At 41.5% G+C, this 14,004-nt stretch overlaps 1 protein-coding gene across 7 annotated transcripts in view; it reads left to right on the forward strand.

The window, feature by feature from the left end:
* DLG2 (discs large MAGUK scaffold protein 2) overlaps positions 1 to 14,004 on the forward strand; it is a 2,219,272-nt gene that overhangs the window by 1,985,772 nt on the left and 219,496 nt on the right. The window contains exon 1 of one of the 7 annotated variants that reach the window (XM_065936969.1): positions 9,442 to 9,558. The exons of the other annotated variants lie outside the window; for them this stretch is intronic. The gene's annotated coding sequence lies outside the window, so the exon portion shown is untranslated. Of the gene's footprint in view, positions 1 to 9,441; positions 9,559 to 14,004 lie in introns of those variants that run through there. 7 annotated transcript variants of the gene reach the window in all.

Below are 14,004 nucleotides of genomic sequence, written 5' to 3' on the forward strand. Positions count from 1 at the left end.
TATTCAGATAATATTTTCTTTAGATGTTGATGTTGACAGTCAAAGTTTTGAGAAAACTGATTGAGAAGAAAAATAAATAAGTATAACCTGGTGGTAAACAAGAGTTGGTATGAGTGATGTAGGTTCTTATTCAGAATGAGGCAACTGTTTTTAGGATGTGAATTAACAATTACTCTGGTGTCTACTTTGTGGCAGGTTGGAAGCAAGATATGTCACATTTTAAATTTCAGAATAATACAACAACTGTATGATAAGTACAATTATCTCCATTTTATAGATGAGGGACCAAGTTCAGTTCAGAGAAGATAAGCAACTTGTAAAGGTCAACTTGAATGAATCAGGACTGTCTAACTATAAAGCATGACATTTACGACTTCAACCTTCATTGCATTGAAGAAGTTCACGAAAAAGGAATAATTATTCTCTGGTATTCCTGAACTCTGAAGTTAGTATTCTTTCCATCATGTGTACTTAGTTTATTGAGTGATAAATGGATAAAATTCCACTCCACCAGAGAACCATGATCAACCCCTTATCACCTGACCTCTGCATATCATGCTTCTCAGTCTGATTAGAAATCTCCTTAATTAGCTATCTCCTAGTCATCCATCTAGACTCAGCTTAGATATAACCTCCTCCAGGAAGCTTTCTTGACTTCACCTCCCAGACTAGATGAGATGCTGTTTTCTAGATATCCATAGCACTCTAATGAATCCTTATAAAATATGCTATGCAGCTCTGTAGTTAGTTGTTATCTGCTCGTTACTCCCTGGCCTGAAATGTTCTTTGTATGTGCTCTGTCACTTAGTCGTGTCTGACCCTTTGTGATCCTGTGGACTGTAGCCCATCAGTCTCCTTTGTCCATGGAATTTCCTCTGTCCAAGAATACTGGAGTAGGTTGCCATTTCCTCCTCAGGGGATCTTCCCAACCCAGAGATCGAACCTGCATCTCTTGCGTCTCCTGCATTAGTAGGCAGATTCTTTACCACTGAGCCACCTGGGAAAGCTTCTTAGGGGACAAGAAATCTGACCTTGATTGTATTGACCTCCTGCCATCCAACATGGTAATAGGTGCCTGAGATATAACAGACCTTCCATGAATATTCATGGAATGAAGAAATTCCTCCATCATTAATTTGCAGTCTGAGATAACTTTGGCAAACAGAGGGATTGAAGTTTGTCTTTACTAAGGTTTCCCAGTTTAGGGCAAAATAATGAACTTGAATTAGATTACCGGGGACCAGATAATGATAAGACAGGAAGCAAACTTTTATATGTATAGCTTTCTCCTTCTGGGTTTCTCTTTCTGAAGGGGATACACACACCAATCAAATATATATTAGTGATGTATATGATTTATCAGTATATTCCAGTTTCTCTCTATGTATGTTTATGTGTGGGCACATATAGAAATAAGCCCACAATTTCTATAAACTATCTTATGATCACTGGAAACGCAACAAAAAGATAGTGTTCATTAACACTCTTCAGGTTGGCCCATCTTGCCAAGTCATTCAATTGCTCTAAATCTCCTTTGGTCCACAAGCCATTTCCCTCCTGAATGCTTAAAGCTTTGCCTCTTTCTTTGAAGGGAACTAGCATTTACTAAGGGCTCTGGCGATATTCCAGATACTTAACCGAGGTGATCTCATTTAATCCTCAGATGTTTGCACAAATGCACAGGTCCTGAACCCAGAAGAAAAGGGATCAAGTCAAAAACAAGTCAAGAATTTAGTGAAATAGAAAATCTTCACCAAGAAAGAAGGAAGGAGAGGGAAAGACTAAGAAAAAGTCTGAATTTTGTTGAATTCAGTTATGAGTGAATATTGTTAAATTCTCATACAAATTTGTCACATAACATTATACCAAATTAATTTGTTGATAATTAGATGAGAGTTTATGACCATTAGCACAGGTAATTTATGTGTGAGCAAGGAGGGACTTTGTCAGCTGATTGAGAGAAAAGCTTTCTTCTTCCCACCACCAAATGTGGCTACATATGATGGGTTTTCTTTTTTTAATTCAAGAACTGCTTTTAATTATCTATTTATTTTTGGCTGTACTGGGACTTCCTTGCAGCGCAGGCTTTTCTGTAGTCGTGGTGAGCAGGGGTTACTCTCTCACTGCAGTGCACAGACTTCTCCTTGCAGTGACTTCTCTTGTTGTAAAGCACAGACTCTCGGGCATGCAGGCCTCAGCAGTCATGGCTCCCCAGCTCTAGAGAACAGGCTCAGTTGTTGGGGTCCACAGGCTTAGTTACTCCACGGCATGTGGGATCTTCCCAGACCACGGATCAAACCCATGTCTCCTGCATTGGTAGGCAGATTCTTTACCACTGAACCAGCAGGGAAGCCCCCATGATGGGTTTTCTTGCTTGATGTAAAAGGGCAGCATTCAAACAACTGTTGCCAGATTTTTACATTTCATAGACCATAAATGCTTCAGGACAAACTTATATAGGCCAACAGAATTACCAACTTTTTATCTTGCCAAAAAGAAAGGATACTATGAAATAAGACAAAAAAAACCACTTATCTATTCTCATTGTCAAAAGTGAAAGTCTCTCAGTCGTGTCTGAGTGTTTGCGACCCCATGGACTGTCCATGGAATTCTCCAGGCCAGAATACTGGAGTGGGTAGCCTTTCCCTTCTCCAGGGGATCTTCCCAACCCAGGGATCGAACCCAGCTCTCCCACATTGCAGGTGGATTCTTTACCAACTGAATTATCAGGGAAGCCAGAAATAAAAAAGACAACTTAATAGAAAAAACAATGAGAAAAAACAGAGTAGAAAAGACATAATCTCATAATAAAGGAAAGTCATTTTAGCTTGATGAAAAATCACTGCATGCTATTTACTTTTCTCATTCTGCCTGTACCAGTGGGGTTCAGGGACCAGCCTCTAAAACCACTGCCATTGCTATGATCAGGCTTTGAAGTCACATGGATCTTGATTTAAATCCAGGCCCTACTAATTCCTAGCTGTGAAACTTGGGACAAGTTACTCAACTTTTCTGAGCTGTAATTTCTTTATGTGTCAGGTGAGGATAATAGCTGACAGTATTAATCTCCTAGAGTTGCCATAACAAAGTACCACAGACAAGGTGGCTTAGAACACCAGTGATTTTTTTGACTGACAGTTTTGGAGCCCAGAAGCCTGAAATCAGGTGTCAGTAGGGCCATGCTACATCTGAAGGCACTAGAGAATAATCTGTTTCAGAGCTCTCTCCTAGCTTCTGGTAGTTCCTAGTCTTTTGGCCTCCATTTTTCCTCTTTGCCTTTCTGTGTCCCAGTTTCCCCATTTTTTTTTTTTTTATTGAAAGATAATTGCTTTACAGAATTTTGTTGTTTTCTGTCAAACCTCAACATGAATCAGCCATAGGTATGCATATGTCCCTTTTGAACTTCCCTCCCATCTCCCTCCCCATCCCACCCCTCTAGGTTGATACAGAGCCCCTGTTTGAGTTTCCTGAGCCACACAGCACATTCCCGTTGACTCTCTATTTTACACATGGTAATGTAAGTTTCCATGTTACTCTCTCCATATATCTCACCCTCTCCTCCCCTCTGCCCATGTCCATAAGTCTATTCTCCATGTCTGTTTCTCCACTGCTGCCCTGTAAATAAATTCTTCAGAATCATCTTCCTAGATTCCATATATGTGCGTTAGAATACGATATTTATCTTTCTCTTTCTGACTCACTCTACTCTGTATAATAGGTTCTAGGTTCATCCACCTCATTAAGACTGACTCAAATGCGTTCATTTTTATGGCTGAGTAGTATTCCATTGTGCGTATGTACCACAACTTCTTTATCCATTCCTCTGTCAGTGGGCATCTAGGTTGCTTCCATGTTCTAGCTATTGTAAATACTGCTGCTGTGAGCAATGGGATACATGTGTCTTTTTCAACCCTGGTTTCCTTAGGGTGTATGCCTTAGAGTGGAATTGCTGGGTCACATGGTGGTTTTATTCCTAAGTTTTTAAGGAATCTCCGTACTGTCTTCCATAGTGGCTATATCAGTTTACATTCCCATCAACAGTGCAAGAGTGTTCCCTTTTCTCTATTCCCTCTCCAATATTTATTGTTTGTAGACTTTTTGATGGTGGCCATTCTGACCAGTGTATGGTGATATCTCATTGTAATTTTAATTTGCATTTCTCTAATAATGAGCAATGTTGAGCATCTTTTCATGTGTTTGTTAGCCATCTGTGTGTCTTTGGAGAAATAAATGTCTGTTTAGGTTGTTTTCCCACTTTTTGATTGGGTTGTTTGTTCTGGTATTGAGTTGTATGAGCTCCTTGTATATTTTGAAAATTGATCCTTTGTCAGTTGTTTCATTTGCTATTATTTTCTCCCATTCTGAGGGTTGTCTTTTCACCTTGTAGTTTTCTTTGCTGTGCAAAAGCTTTTAAGTTTAATCAGGTCCCACTTGTTTACTTTTGTTTTTATTTTCATTACTCCAGGAGGTGGGTCTCCCCCTTTTATAAGGATACCAGTAAGTCCCATTGGATGAGGGAGCCACCCTATTCCAATTTGACTTCTTAACTAATTACATCTGAGACAATTCTGTTTACAAATAAGGTCACAGTCTGAGGTATTGGGGGGTTGGTTAAGACTTCAACCTATGAGTTTGTGGTGGAGAATACAAGTTAACCCATACCACAAACCAAATTCATAGAACTGTTGTCTGTCAGAGCCATTCAGGACAGGCTGAATACATTAAAGATACAGTAAAGTACCAGGGGCCGTAAGAGTTGTTTGTTTTTTTAAGAAATTTACCATCCTAGGTGAAAGGGGAGCCATGGAATGAGCTGAATCGGGAGTGCTGGAGTATGCATTTTGTTTTAGGAGAATCTACTTGCTGTGTAGACAATGATTTGTAGCAAGGCCATAATCAAAGCAAAACAAACAATTAGGAGGCAATGGCAGAGACACATGTGAGAGGTGATAGTGGTGAAGTCTACAGAGCAGAAGGAAGGGTAAAGAAAAGATCTGAGATGTATTGTGAACACAGAATTAACAGCATTTGCTGATGAATAAGATGTGGGATATAAAGGTTTATTATTATAAAGAACTAAGAATGACTCACGGGTTTTTGACCAGAGCAACTTCGTGAATGATTTTGCCATCTTAAAAAACAGTACATATTAGGAGTACAGTAAATATGGGAGGGGGTGGGACCCACAGGTTTAGTTTTGGACACTTTGAATATGAAAGCCTATTAGATAGTCAAGTGGAGATGCTCTGATGTGGGATGCACTGGATATGAAAGTCTGGCATTCAGGGCACAGGCCGGGGCTGGAGATCTACATGTGGTAGTTTTTAATCCAGAGATGGCATTACTTAAGCCTCAATACTGGAAGTTGTGGCCTAGGGAGTGAGTGTAATGAGAGAGATTAATGATGAGCCCTGAGATATAAGAAACTTCAAAGATCAGGAAGTGGAGAAGGACTCAGCAGAGGAGACTGAGAAGGATGGATTAAGGAGGTGGGAGGGAAACCATGGGGGTCTCAGGAACCAAGTTTAAAAAGTGGTTTACTCAAGGAAGATATGAGTCACTGTGTCAAAGATCTGTGGAGACATCATGTAAACTCTGGCCATTGCTTCTGTTGGTGAGCATGACATCATGTGCCTTAATAAAAGCCACTCTGGTGGAATGGTGAAGGTGAAACTGGAGTGAAGTAAGTTAAGGAGAGAATGGGATATGAAGATGTAAAAACACTGGTAACAGACATTTCTATTTTATGTTCTCTGTTCTGTCAATCTCTTAGAAGCAGTGGATATAATAGATAAGAGAGTGGTCTCTGCAGTCTTAGACTTCAGTCATTATTCTCTGACTGTGCCATTTATTATCAAGTCATGTAAGCTCTCCAGTCACCAAGTCCTCGTCTACAAATTAGAGATAATCTACAAATTAGAGATAACGGTACAGCTCACTTTAAAGTGTTACAGGGGTTGAATGAGAGATGCAAGTAAAGTTTAACACATCACCGGCACTTAATAAGTTTCAATAAATACTAGCATTGTCACTAATATGCACAGGTGCTGGCACAGCTTCCAGGCACCGTATAGTTCATTATGTCTGGGAGCAATTGGTGGCATGGGGTGGTAATTATGACAGAATATATATGATGAAGATCCTTGACAAGGGGAAGAACAATGTATTATCATATAAAAACTGTATGAAAACTCATCTATAGTAATTTTTCATGGATGTGTCATAATGGTTGAATAGTCAGGCAGCAGGGGGAGAATGGTTCTAGATGGGATTTGGGGGGATAATGGTAGACTAAGAAGCTGAAAATCATGGAAAGACTCAGAGCAGACCAAACCATATCAAGCCACATATAGATTGTTGTTGTCCAGTCGCTCAGGCATGTCCAATTCTTTGTGACCCCATGGACTGCAGCACTCCAGACTTCCCTGTCCTTTAACATCTCCCAGAGCTTGCTCAAACTCATGTCCATTGAGTCAGTGATGCCATCCAACCAGCTCATCCTCTGTCACCCCCTTCTCCTCCTGCCCTCAATCTTTCCCAGCATCAGGGTCTTTTTCCAGTGAGTTGGCTCTTGGCATTAGGTGGCCAGAGTATTGGAGCTTCAGCTTCAGTATCAGTCCTTCCAATGAATATTTAAGGTTGATTTCCTCTAGGATTGACTGGTTTGGTCTGCTTTCAGTCCAAGGGATTCTCAAGAGTCTTCCCACATAATAATATTGGAAGTAACCCTTTATCTTGTAATCACAGTTACCATTTATTTACTACACCTGTTTAGAAATTCAAATCCCTCTCCCCCAATCTCCTGATTATGTTGCATACCTCTGATCCTACAGTGTCTAGTATTATGGTCATGAGAAGAGTGGGCACCTCATCTACTTGTATTCCATATCCTCTAGTAATATACTTGGAGGAAAAAACAGAGAGAATAAGTACATACGTTAGTAAATGAAGTTGGCTACTCAGACACTCTTTAGAAGCACAGAGCTAAGGAAATCTCTTGTATTTATACCTGAATAGCCTGGAATATTATAGCATCACCTTGTCCCACAGAGGGTAACACTGATATCCCTCAGGGAACGTTGATGGCATGCCTTGGAGACAGTAATCTCTTACATGGATAAGCTCACCAGGTTGGGACCTGGCAGGTGACCAAATCGTGGCTCATACTAAGTTAGGACAGAAGTTTGCAGTGGAACTTTAGAGACAGTACCGTTTCATTGCTTGGCATGGCCTGACCTGATGGCAGTAGACGTAGAGCCGTGTGCAAAATTGCTCTGTTGTTATGTGGCAGGTGCTTGTTTGAAGCGGGTAGAGGGAGCCAAATTGGTCTCAGTGTGGATAGCCAACGTGCTGTTGTGTGTGCTTTCCTGGGCTGGTGAGTTCATCTGACTAGTGGCGGAAGTGAAGTGGAGGAGAAGCTAGGGAGATGAACAGATAGCCCAGAACAGGGCCCCCAGGCCTGCCACGTGGGCAGAAAGCCCCCATGTTCCTGGTGACACTCTTCAGTCTGGGTGATAGATCTGCCTGGTGTTGTTTCCACTCCTTCACAGGCTGGCAGATTCACAGTCTTAACAGAGTGTGTGTGTGTGTGTGTGCACGCGCTTAGTTGTTCAGTTGTGTCCGACTCTTTGCGACTGCTTGGACTGTAGCCTGCCAGGCTCCTCTGTCCACGGGATTCTTCAGGCAAGAACGCTGAAGTGGGTGGCCATTCCCTTCTCATAGGACCTTCCCGATCCATGGATTTAACCCAGGTATCCTGCACTGGAGGCATATTCTTTACCTTCTGAGCCACCACAGAAGCCCTCTTAACAGACTACTCCTTGGAAAACAGTTTACATGGAAAAAGACAGGTTAAAGAGAAATGAGACAGAAATCCATTTTCCAACAAGAAGTGTGGTAAGAATAATAACCAGTAATTTTGGGAGTATGCATTATAACCAGACACTGCATTTTCTTCTTTTTTATTGTTTTGTTTATTTGGTTTTTGGTTGTTTTTTTTTTTCAGGCACTATGTTTTCTTGATGTATTTAATCATGCAAGGTAAACATTAGCATATCCATTTTTATGGATAAAGCAACCCATGATACTATAAAGTCAGTGACAAAGCTACGATTTAAGCATAAGGCTCTTGGGTCCCTAAACCTATGCTCTTTCTGTAATTTCTACGAAAGGCCATAGTAAGTAAACCTGCTCACATGCCCGTCTGCCCCTACAGTTGAATGTGAAACACTACTTGGGATGGGAGGATATGTTTAAGAGCGTGGGCTCTGGAACCAGGTTGCCTGGAGTCGATTCCAGCCCTGTCACTTAGCAGCTGGTATCCTACTCAGATGTGTTAACCTCTCTGAATCTCAGATTTTTTTTTTCATCTGAAATATGTTGTTCATGATAATACCTACCTCATAGAAATGTTTTGAGGATTAAATAAAGATTAAACGAGCCTGGGCACTAAAACTAACTGCCTGGCATATGAGAAGTGCTTGATAATAGCTATTATTATCAAAACCATGATTTCTGCTGTTGATACTCAGTGAACCTAGAGAGGTTATATTGACCTTGTCCGTGAGGAAACAGAAAGCTCAGATACTGCTCCTCTGTGCTGACTGCCTGTTAATGATTTTTGGCCAATCAATGGGACTGTTTCTGATTTCTGCCCTTCTCCCTGTTTTCAGGGCTTCTTTGCTCTAGAGGTAGCATGGTAGGAGAGAAAGACACTGTTTTGACATCAGAAGACCTGGGTTTGGGGTCAGGCTCAAATCGTACTTGGAAACTGTGTGACCTGCGCAAGCCATTCTCTCTCTCTCTTCCTACGGACTCCTCATCTGCACAGCGGGCAGCTTGAACCCCCGAACCTCTAGGGCCTCTTACATCTTCCCTTTCTAGGAGCACTGGACAGAGTCACTAACTTCTCTGATAGCTCATTTACACTGTAGCGCTGCTGAACTCTGCTTGTTGCTGAGGGGCTCAGCGAAGCCCTGCTCTCAGGGAGAGCGAAGTGCTTGGTGCACTGTGCCGGGCTGTGCAGATATGAGTGCTGGCCTTGACAGAGCTATTATGAGGATTGAACCTGAGTACTACGCCTTGCCGTGTAGGCATCGGAGACTCACGGGCTTTCCTTCACATTTTGCCATGGTTGCCTACCCCCACTGGGTTGGGTGGATCCACCTTAACAAGGTGTGGGGGAACTCGAGTGGAGGATGGGGGTGAGGTACGGATGGTGGGAAAGCATCTTATTGGTTCGTGCTGGTACATCCCAAACACCAATTACTGTCACTGCTTCTAAGGCTGATATATTTACCAGGATGAGTTACAAGGAAATATATGTACCCAGGGAGAGAGGATGCTGCGTGGTCACCCCCTGTGATGTAAAATATGAGAGTCTAGGAGGGGCTGTTTTATAATTCATCAGGTTTCGCTAGTGAGTTCTGCCGGAGTCTTAGTTATAAAGGCAAGTGTGAACCGGACGGCAGACAGGAGAACCTGGCACCAACGAGACGGAGAAGCTGCTTTTGGTGCCTCCTGCCTCCTCCCTGCTTTGTTCCAATAATTTTGTGCTCGGTAAGTTCCCGGCTTTGCAGCTAATCGTTGTTGAATAAGCTTGGCGAATGAATCTGTAGTTTGAAATATGCACTTGCTGTCAGAAGTGTGTGTCAGTGTTTGGGCTTCTGACAAATTCCACAGTTCTATTTAATGAGCAGAATAGCTTAAAAGATGAAACAAAAGCCGACAAATCAATTATTCACCTTGATCCTTGGAAGGCTGCTTTCTTTGGTTGCTAAAGTTTCTCAGGTTTCATTCTGTCAGTTTCATTTGTTGGGTGAGCTTTGAAAAGAACAAGTCTCTTTGTCACGAAATTGTTTTGCCTAGCTGCCAAAAGGAGGTATGTACAGGGCGGTTTGTCCATCCCCACCCCCCAGCTTACCCTCCCCAGCAGTCGGAGATTCTTAAAACAGACAGTTTGCCTGGTAACCAGCTCCGATAGAGCTGAACCTCTGCAAGGCAAGATTCAAATTGCAATCTTTTGTGTGAACAGAACTGAAGGGCTGTGAATAATTGTCATTGTGGAGATTATTGTGAAACTCAGTATGGTGGTAGTCCCTGTGTTTTTGCCGGAATGGGATCAGAATGTGAGCAGATTTGCATTTGGCATGCCTGTTGGTGATGTGGGAGAAGGAGGGAAAAAAACAGACTGGATCGTTATGGAAAGAGCTGTACAACCCACCCGCAGGACAGACAAATGCAGAAAGCAGGACTGTTGTATTTGCGTAACTTGGGACTGTTTTCTCTAGTTTCCTATTCCCGTTAATAATTACCTGAAGCTGCGTTTGGTCCGCATCTGGGCACACTCCGGATCCTGGCTCCAGGCAGGGTGAGCGCGAACTCCTGGTCAGCTAGCTGTAGGAAGTCATTTCCTCCTCAGAAGGAAAGAAGCGAGACTCTTACCGTCGCGGACTCCTTTCTGCCGCTTGTTTGCCTCTGTCCAAATCTCATGGAAACCACAGCTTGGTGTACTTTTTTTTTTTCTTTGCAGTAACAGATTTAACTGTGGTGTCATATGGCATATTATGTATGGAAAGGAATAGCAAGACATTTTTCTGAATGTTTCAAGTGTGTCTGGCTTGTTGACATTTGCTTTATTTCACTGGCAAGGAGCTACTGTCTTCTGGACCCATAACGGTTTGTCTGTCCAAAGCATTTACTTTATGCATAATTGCACTTTCTCTTTAGATGTGGAATCTGTAGATCTGAAAAGAACGTCCTCTTTATCCTCAAGGAAAGCAACTCGTTTTAGCATCGCCTTGATAAAAAGTATGCACCCTCCCCCTCAGCATGCTCTTTGCTTTTTCCTGATAAATATTTTGGTGACCAGTACCACTGTACTTCAGATAAAGTTGTTTCTCCATTCCTAGCGCACTTTCTGATTGCACCAAAACCCAAAACTTGGCAAATTTGGAATATGGAATATATCTTTTTTTTCAGGAACACATTTTCCAGGCATACTTCTTTTGTCCATAAATAGCTTTTCCATATTTTCCATTTCTCTGAATAAGTTCTGCTCAAAGAGCAGAGGAGTGATGTATTGTGGTTGGCACTTAGGGGTGTGTAACCTGAGACTTGGTTTCTGATCTACAAACGGTTGCCCCACAAGGGGTCTGTAAAATGTCTTTTTGTCTTATGTTCAGTTCAAAACCTCTGGGGTACAGCAGTAATGATCAAGATAGGAAATTCAGCAAATCATTGCAGGTATAAACCAATATCTGTATTTGATGGTTTGATCAGCACACTATGCTTTGTAAAGATCATGACACACAGCTGAATGTTCCTAAAAGTGTTAATGTATCTTAATGCCAAAAACGTGGTTGTAAAGTACCTTTGCAATATATTGTACATTGAATTTTACTGTACTGTATTTTAAAAAATCTCCTGCCAGAGCCCCTGGTTTATTTTGCAGCAGTATCTGGGTTTTGATTCAGTGTGGTTTTATGGAGAAATAAGCCAATGAACTAATTTCCATAAACTGAGTTTCTTCTCATTTGGTGGTGATTTTTTTCATCTCCACCCACCAGGAATCGGCTCCTTTAATAGCAACAAAAGAAAATTTAGCATGAGTTATTCTCAATTAAATTTACAGGAAGACGAATATGAACTATAACAAGAACTTTCTGAGAGAGCACATACACGCCAAAAAACTTGTCTCTTAAGAAAGGGTTAAAAGCCAAGAGGCATGAACACTTTGCCTACATGACACATGGTTTCTGAGAAAGGTTGTGGGGGGTATAAAGGGGAGAGGTTTACAGGAGCTGTTCCGAGGCCTGGCTTCAGCAGCGAGCAAACGGGAAGGGCAGGGGCCTGTGTCGCTGTGATCACCACCTCACTCTCCTTATCTCTAAAATGGGCTCAGGGAGCTTAGGAAGATGATGCCAGAATGATGATGTTGTGTACGTGTTACCGACAATACATTGTCTGATACAAAGGGAACCCCAGTGAGAGGTAGTCATTATGGTTAGATGTCGAATTTTGTAAAATATATGAACTCATTTAATGTTGATTTGAAAGAAATATGCACATTAAAAAGGAAGATTATAAAAATTTTTCTTGTTAGCAAGATATACTTCTGCCAGATGATTTTTTTTGTTTTATTTTGGAAACCTAGTAAGCATAATTATTACCTTTCAGTTCACATTTCACTAATTCTTAGAACAATATCTAATGTCTTTACATACTTTTTCAAAGAATAAACTTGATTTCAAATGTGGAGCATGAAGGTAAACTGATGCCAGATAATATATCATAGCCTTGTAAGTTATTTACCAAACAATGAATAGGCTATAATTCTGACCCTGACATTGCATTTAAAGACATTGCATTAAACTAGTAATTATAATAGTAGATAGACACTGTGCTGTATGTTTTACCTGCTTTTTCTCATTTACTCTGCATCATGACTCTACTGGGTAGGTACTATCTTGCTTCTCAATATCAAGTTCGGAAATGAGATTAGAGAAAAGTTTATTTAAATACTAATTTAAATTGGCTTATGGCAATGGAGAAACAGACATAGAGAACAGACTTATGGACACGGAGAGAGGGGAGGAGAGAGTGAGAGTTATGGAGAGAGCAACATGGAAACTTACATTACCGTATGTAAAATAGAGAGCCGATGGGAATTTGCTGTGTGGCTCAGGAAACTCAAACAGGGGCTCTGTGTCAGCCTGGAGGGGTGGGGTGGGGAGGGAGATGGGAGGGAGGGGGTATATATACCTATTCATGAATCAACATGGCTGATTCATGTTGAGGTTTGACAGAAAACAACACAATTCTGTAAGGCAGTAATCCTTCCATTAAAAAAAATTAATTAAAAAAATGAATTATTAATTTAAAAAATAAATTGACTTACGGCAGCACTTAGAATTTGAACTCACACATGCCTGCTTATAGAATCTATACTGTAACCACCTTGGTAGGAAGGTTCAGTAGGACTCGCCTAGTGTTACATGACTCCACTTTTGGAATCTTGGACCTGTAACTGCCTTGACTCTTCTCCCCATGTGTTTAACCTCTGTCAGAATTCAGGGGGTATAAAAAAATGAAGTTGGAGACTTTCGTTACTCTCATTTTTGGTCTGTGCTAACTAATCAAGGTCGCATTTTCCTGAGCCATCTTTACAGTCCTCACCAAAGTATAAAATTTAGTCTTAAAAGACATGGAGTTTTAGAAGTTCGTATATCTTAAACTCAAGGTAAGATCTAAAAGTTACCCTGAAGTAGTATTGTCCTTTGACCTGGACAGCATTCCTCTGACTTGAGAGGAGTCTCTGATGCAAGAGGCTGGGCCCATTTGGAACTTGCTTTCTAGCCCACATACGGGTAAATAGGATCCCAGAATTTCTTCCCTAAACAATCCTGAGCCCATTTCCAAGGGTCATACGTGTGTGCCCACCCCTGGGTGTGAGGAAATCCGTGCGTTTGCTACTGGCATGGGGTTAGGGTTGAGGCCAGGTAGTGGTATTTTGTTGATCATCACTGGACTTGGGATAGCCACACATCCGCACAAAAGGCCTTTTGTGGTGCAGGAAGGAACTATGGAAAAGACAAGGGGCTGGCCCAGGTCTGGGGGCCTCGACTTGTTTTTTGCTTTTTTAAAAAATTTATTGTTTAAAATTTACTTGTTTTTAATTGGAGGGTAATTGCTTTACAATGTTGTGTTGGTTTCTGCCATACTCTACTTGTATTCTTACCTTGGGCCCCCCGGCCCCCGGAATGTTAGGAACAGCCCTACACTGCACGGAACAATGTTTACCAGTACTTCAGAGTAGTAAAGCTCAAACTCCAGTGGGTTGGTTTTGTGGGGCTTTCGTTTTTGCTTTTGACCTTTCCCCATTAAACCAAAAGAAGTCACTTGAACAAGAAAGTGGTCAAAGCTATGAAGATCTCAGACTAAAAGCTTTTCAAGTTCCATTTTGGAATTGACTGCAACGTGATCCATCAAGACTAGACATTGGTC

Source organism: Muntiacus reevesi, chromosome 5 (assembly GCF_963930625.1).
Source record: "Muntiacus reevesi chromosome 5, mMunRee1.1, whole genome shotgun sequence".
In the NCBI taxonomy this organism is placed as follows: Eukaryota; Metazoa; Chordata; class Mammalia; order Artiodactyla; family Cervidae; genus Muntiacus; species Muntiacus reevesi.